Source organism: Pseudochaenichthys georgianus, chromosome 8 (assembly GCF_902827115.2).
Source record: "Pseudochaenichthys georgianus chromosome 8, fPseGeo1.2, whole genome shotgun sequence".
In the NCBI taxonomy this organism is placed as follows: Eukaryota; Metazoa; Chordata; class Actinopteri; order Perciformes; family Channichthyidae; genus Pseudochaenichthys; species Pseudochaenichthys georgianus.
The window spans coordinates 17778205-17784943 of record NC_047510.2 but is presented as its reverse complement, the minus strand read 5'-3'; positions in this window follow the sequence as shown (position 1 = coordinate 17784943).

Sequence of the window (6739 nt, the reverse complement as noted above, 5' to 3'; positions counted from 1 at the left end):
ACACAATGCCTTCAAAAACACTCACACACACTCTGCAACACTGCTGCGGCATATTGAGGAAAACTGATGCTGACTCAAGAAAGAGTAGCTCTCTGGGAAAATAATAGCAACAACGTGGAAAAACACACATATTCATAATTCCCATATTTTCATTCAAACACACATGCAGGCAAAATGGTTTTCTGCTGTTCTCCAGTGATTTGGCATGCTTTTTTGGTTTGATGGACCTATCCAGTCAAAAATAAGCACCCCAATCTCAATTTGAATTTTGTGAAAAAACGTCATTTTTATTTCATACATTTCTCAGTATGGCACATGGACAGAGATTGAATGTCCTGAAAAAGATTTGGCACAGAACCTTGAAGCAGAACAAATCCGCCACACACACACACACACACACACACACACACACACACACACACACACACACACACACACACACACACACACACACACACACACACACACACACACACACACACACACACACACACACACACACACACACACACACACACACACACACACGACTTGACCCGACCCTCCGGTGTTAATACGTACATGTGTGGTTATAACAGGTTAAAACACAGTCTTAAGAAACAATCACAAGAACAACCATAGTCAATATTGCAGAAGAAAAGCTGAAGCGAAACAAACAGCAGATGGATGTCATGTTTAATTGAACAGAGGGAAGGAAATATCAGACGCCTTGGTTTGTTGTTGGGTTTGTTTTCCATTTTCCTGAGAGGGGATCGGAGTTGTGCAGGGGGCTAACGGGTGTGTGGGAGAGCGTTTGTGTGGATCAAGGGGTTAATACAGATTCACAAGTTAACAACTAGCTGCAGGGGGTGACAAATGGTAGAAGAAGGTGGGAGGGGTGAAACAGGAAGCATGAGGTAGATATAGAAGAGCGGAGGAGGGGAACAGGAGGGTTAAGGGGATGAGAAGCACAAGAGGAGGAAACGGGAATATTGCAACACATGCTCTTTTGAGTGAGCGAGCATACGTGTGTGTGTGTGTGTGTGTGTGTGTGTGTGTGTGTGTGTGTGTGTGTGTGTGTGTGTGTGTGTGTGTGTGTGTGTGTGTGTGTGTGTGTGTGTGTGTGTGTGTGTGTGTGTGAGAGGGAGGGAGAGGGAGGGAGAGGCCGAGACTGAGGCTTTAGCTACATTTCTGAAGAAGAGAGAGTGAGAAAAAGGCAGGGATGCAGGAAAAGTCAGCTGTGCTCCTCCTCTGCCTCCCCTGGGTCGGGGACAGAGAGGAGTCATTTCCCCTCCAGCGCTGTGTGACATATAAGCACCACGTCGGCCCTTCCTCCTTCATGTCTTTATCTCTGCCGCACACAGATACACAAACACGAATACTGTGCGCACTCAAGTGCACACAAGTAAGCATGCAACCCACTCGGACGTAGGCATAAATATGCATACTTATACCACTCATTGTGAGTGCTGGGGTCTCTGCAAGTGTGTGACATATTAAATTCATGCGCACACATGCAAACAAACTCACAAATGTAGACTAAAACCTACATAGATATGGAGTGACAGGATGTGTCATCTTTCATTCCTCCTGTCATCCTTGTCTCTACTCAATCTAGCTCTCCTTTCTCTTTCTCTATTTTTGTCTGCCCTGTCCTCCCATGTTACTGTATTTCCCTCGGACTCAGAGGGTGGGGAGGCCTGAGGCGACTGAAGCTGTTGCGTGGTAAGCTCTACCAACCCAGAATGTGGCCCAGCCATGACGGGACGCACAGATAGACTGCAGCTTGAGCACAAGCAAGGCCGCTGTCATGCCTGCTGTATATCGCTTAGCTGTTCATAAACATTAGGGGTAAAAATATAACTTGTAAGGTCGGGGTCACATAGACTGGGAGCAGACATGAACAGACATGAAATTAGGGAACTAAGGGCCAGAACAGATACATAAGTCAGCACCAATGAGGAAGGCAGCATGCCTCACTGGCTGACAAGTGGGGTTGGAGACAAAAAAGGGTAAGGAAAAATCAATATCTCCAGTAAAAGTTTATTTCATATTGATGACTGTTTACACATTTTTCCTGCTATTTTTAAGAAAGTTGCAGGTCTGATTCAGAGCCCAGCTGGGGAGGCTTATCTAGGTCAGGGTCGGTCTCTGCTCTGGCTGCACCTCTCTGAGCCCAGACATCTCCTGACCCTGTTGATGTCCGGTTCGGGTTCGACCTCATGTCCTCTTGGGCCTCTGCCACCTCAGCAAACAGATAAGGGTTAGACAGCTCTATTAAGACCCAAATGTTTTTTCTGTAGCCCCGGACAATTCTCCCTCAATAATATAATACATTGACCGTGCTTTACGTGAACTTCATCATGACACAAGAGAGGACGGTAGGACTGTAATTTCCCGTGTTCAGTGAATGCAACAGAGGCATGGCACCAGACCAATCAGAGAGTTGCATGGAAATAAACGTGTGCTTGTGTCATTCAAACTCGGCTCTGTGTGTGTGTGGCAATAGCGCATTTAGTGTGATCGAGAGAGAGGGAGAGAGAGAGAGAGAGAGAGAGAGAGAGAGAGAGAGAGAGAGAGAGAGAGAGAGAGAGAGAGAGAGAGAGAGAGAGAGAGAGAGAGAGAGAGAGAGAGAGAGACCGGTGCCAGCAGGGACCGTGTTGTTAGCATCTGGTTAGCTAGCTGCACTAACGGACATAAGGAGCTGTTTGTTCCACAACAAGCTGGAGGAGGGTCCTCTCCTCTCAGACTGAGACTCAGGTGACAGTTCACTTTTTTTCTTGCATTCACACCTAATAGTCCGCTTCTCTGGTGCGCACCAGACGACAGTTTGTTACATTGTTTCATTTTTCAGAAGGTTAGGTTTTCACACCATAGTTCACACGAGCGAAACTCAAACGGGACTATAAACTTTAAACACAAGTCATGTGCACGGAAATGCTGTTCAACCATTGGTCAGACATTAAGGGGGTAAAAACGCAAATCCCGGCAATTTCTACCGGAGCCTCCGCCATGGAGCATCGGCACTTTCGGCAGGTTATTCTCATGCTGCTGTTAATCTGGAGATCAACAGACACTAGCGGCCCGCGCATATGATTATATAATCAGACAACGTCCGTTAAAAACATTATAACATAATGAGAGACGTTCTGCAGTAAGGAGGGGCGTTTCACCGACGACAGGTGTTCTTACTTTTATGTAGTTGACGGAGCATTTTTACTTTACACGACACTGTTCAACACTTCATTCTGCTTCACTCTTTAAATTAACAACCGCGGATGTCTTGAAAGACTCTTTCGGTAAAGATTTTGAAGACATCCGCGTTCTTGTGACACGTAAATACTACGCTTCCTATGTTTTGGTGCGGACTGCGTTCACACCAGCAATGAACCGCTCCAGAGTTCGCAAGCAAGCGCTCCGAGACCACCTATTTTAGCGGACCAGAGTCCGGTTGTTTAGTTCACTTCAGAGGTCTCGGACTGCGTTCACACCGACCCAAATGAACCGCACCAAGCGGCTAAATGCACCAGGGTTCGATTCAACCGGACGATACAAGGCAGGTGTGAATGCGCCGTTATCTCAGTGGGTCTCAAACGGTTTGGTCACAAATTATTCAAAAGATTATTTCCGCGGCACACCTTCATATGATCATTATAGTCTATATGGCAGTAAAACAAGAATAGAGTTTGAAAGGGGAGTGATTTTTAAAATATCCATAACGAAAAAGAACATCTGCTTACAGTTCTGTTTCATATGGGTGTTGAGAGATGTATCCATAGATCTCTTAATTTTGCTCTCAAAGTGCACCAGATTGATGCTTTTAACTTCAATATTTAAAAAAAAATCTTCCCGGGGGAGCATGCCCCCGGACCCCCCAAGAAGAGGTGAGATCCGCCCCCCACTCATAACAAATAGCACTTTACTCCTGCCTATATGCCGTGAGTTGATTATCGAGCCTTCATTGTAACAGTCGCGGGTGTACTGTGTGTGTGCGTGTGGGGAGTGTTGCAGTAGAAAATTCCACTGTAGCGCCACGTCCGCCGCCACTGTGGGCTAAGCCCCGAATGTTTTCAGGTCCAGGTGACGCCCCTGCTTATATCCATATGGCTTTCTCTTTCTCATCGATGCCCTCTATCGATGCTCCAACTAGACCTGAATTTACACTTCAAAAGCACTGAAATGTACTCTATGGCCCACGCCCAGCTTCAAACAAACATCAGACACAGCAGAGTGTGATTATGATGCCGAGCCAAGGTGCCCATAAACAGTAAATCTGAGAGCCTGGGCTTTTGTGGGTATGTTCATGGAAACTTAACTGTGAGCCTGTCCTCTGAGAGGAGCACAGATGCTGGGTCAGCATATCCTTTAATAGTTATAGATGGTTCAGGACATTTCTATACAAGTCCCAGAGTCTATGCACATCACAGAATTGAAGGGGAGTTTTCCATAGCGCTTCAGGGCATGAAGTTGCTCCAGAAGAATGTTTCCAAATCTCAACAGGAGCCGCAACATCCCAAATTGTTCTCAAAACACAGATCTGTGTTTGAAAGCACAATATGGTCGCTGTCAGGTGAAAACCTCGCATTGCTCAAAATGCCAGTTTTTCACAACCATAGGAAAACAGCCTTCTTAAAAAGGTGTTGTGCCTTTTTGTTCAGTTTACCAAAAAAAGGTTTCACCAGCACAAAGGGCAGTAGAGATTTCTGAGTGCAAATATAAAAATGTAATCTCTCCCCTGATGTTCAGAATAAAAGTTACAAGGTTTTTACATGACTACAGTGATATCCTCTATAAAGCATTCACGAGAAGCTCTGTGTTGAGCAGTGCTCCATCTTTACTATTCCCATTAATCTGTACTTTACAATTACATGGGCTGTGAGCGTGTCCCATTTTACTATTTCAATGACTCATTTTCCTCAGTTTTCTTCTGAGCAGCAGCTTCCAGGCCCGCTGACCCACAGCTGAGTGACACAGAGGAGATAGTCATCTGGGATGAGACACCACTCATCATTCTCACGTCACAGCCCACACACACTGACAAGGCCCCTCAGACTCCACATAGCTCAAAGCTCGCAAGACAGCCAAAACGGACATCTTGTGACCAGCGACACAGTTACCAAGGCAACAAGGAGAGAAGCCATGTGCTAACTGTCTGGCCATTCTCAAATTAAGGACACCTACACAGTACATAAAGCCCACATGTGTGAACTGAAGCACAATGGCAGCGGTTGAGAGGTTTGTGTTAACCTCCACTGCACTGAGCGGCAACTTGTTTAAGAACCTCAATCTATAAATCACTCAGTCAGTCAGTGTTGGGAATTGTGTGTGTGTGTGTGTGTGTGTGTGTGTGTGTGTGTGTGTGTGTGTGTGTGTGTGTGTGTGTGTGTGTGTGTGTGTGTGTGTGTGTGTGTGTGTGTGTGTGTGTGTGTGTGTGTGTGTGTGTGTGTGTGTGTGTATATTATTACAGAATGACCAAGGTATCTAAAGACTGGTGCCATCAAATCGACCTAAGACCAGCATGATGATAAAAACCAGCCCGTCTCTTCCAAACATCCCACAACAGAGACACAGAGAATAGTGAGACAGCACTGCTTCTTCTGGGTGGGGGGGGGCCTTGGTGACACAGTGGCACACAAAACACTGCTGCACTTAACAGAATCACGGCCATCATGTGAGGAGACAAGCTGCTACGTTTGGCTTCGCTCTCACACTCTATCTTGATGGCTGTGTGAAAAATAATAGCAATAACGATGCATATAAATTACATCGGTTTGATGCTCTTGGCCTCTGCAGCGGAGAGAGAAAATTAGCACTGGAGCCTAAGCACATGCATCATTGACACCATATGTATCAATAATGCATCGAGCTCTGCTGTCGCTTCACTACTATTTTTAAAAGGGGGGGTGGTGGCAGAAAATAAATTAAGCAGTGTCAAGCTCACACAGAGCTTGTAGCGCTGAGGTTAACATGTGTGAGACACAGCCCTCAGGGAATGGTGCAAGTGTGGCCACAATGAGACACTGAACCTGAATGGCCTTCATATCCATGCTCACAAAAAACTCCATAAAGAACACCATAGGAGAGCAGCAGCCAATCCTTTCATGTGCATCGTTATGATTATGACTAAAAGTAACATCACTGTCAAGGCAATTAACAATAAATACAGCCACTGAAAATGCACATTAAAAATCACTTAAGCTTCACCAACAGTTGTTACTCTTGAATATCGCTGAGCCGGGGCTAAACAATACAAAACAAATGGTAATAATCAAAATGGGAATGCTCACCTTGATAAGCTAGCTTAGTAGGTACAGTAAATAGAAGCTGCCACTAGACGTGACCCTTGAACCTCAATGTATTGTGGCAGATTGACAACGACCTAAAAGAGGCTGGGGGCGTTCTCTTTAAATAAGACGTTGGTTGGCCTGATTGAACCGACCTGTTATCCGTTGGGTTTATCCCAATATGCACCGAGAGAAAAAAGAGAGATATAGAGAGAAAATGGCGAGCTGCTTAAGCAAAGGAAATAAAATCCAGTTTTTACTTTAAGTGTCAGTGAGAGGATCATAAAAGTAGCCTGAAGCAGAAGGAGACAGACAGATAGATCTGGTTTAAACTGGGGATTTAAAATGGAGGTCTGACCATACCTCCTCCCTCTTTCCCTCCTTACACAACCTGGCTAGCATAAACACACCTGAACATGCACACACACACAGTGCACACACACAGTGCACACACACAGTGCGCATACACAGTGCAC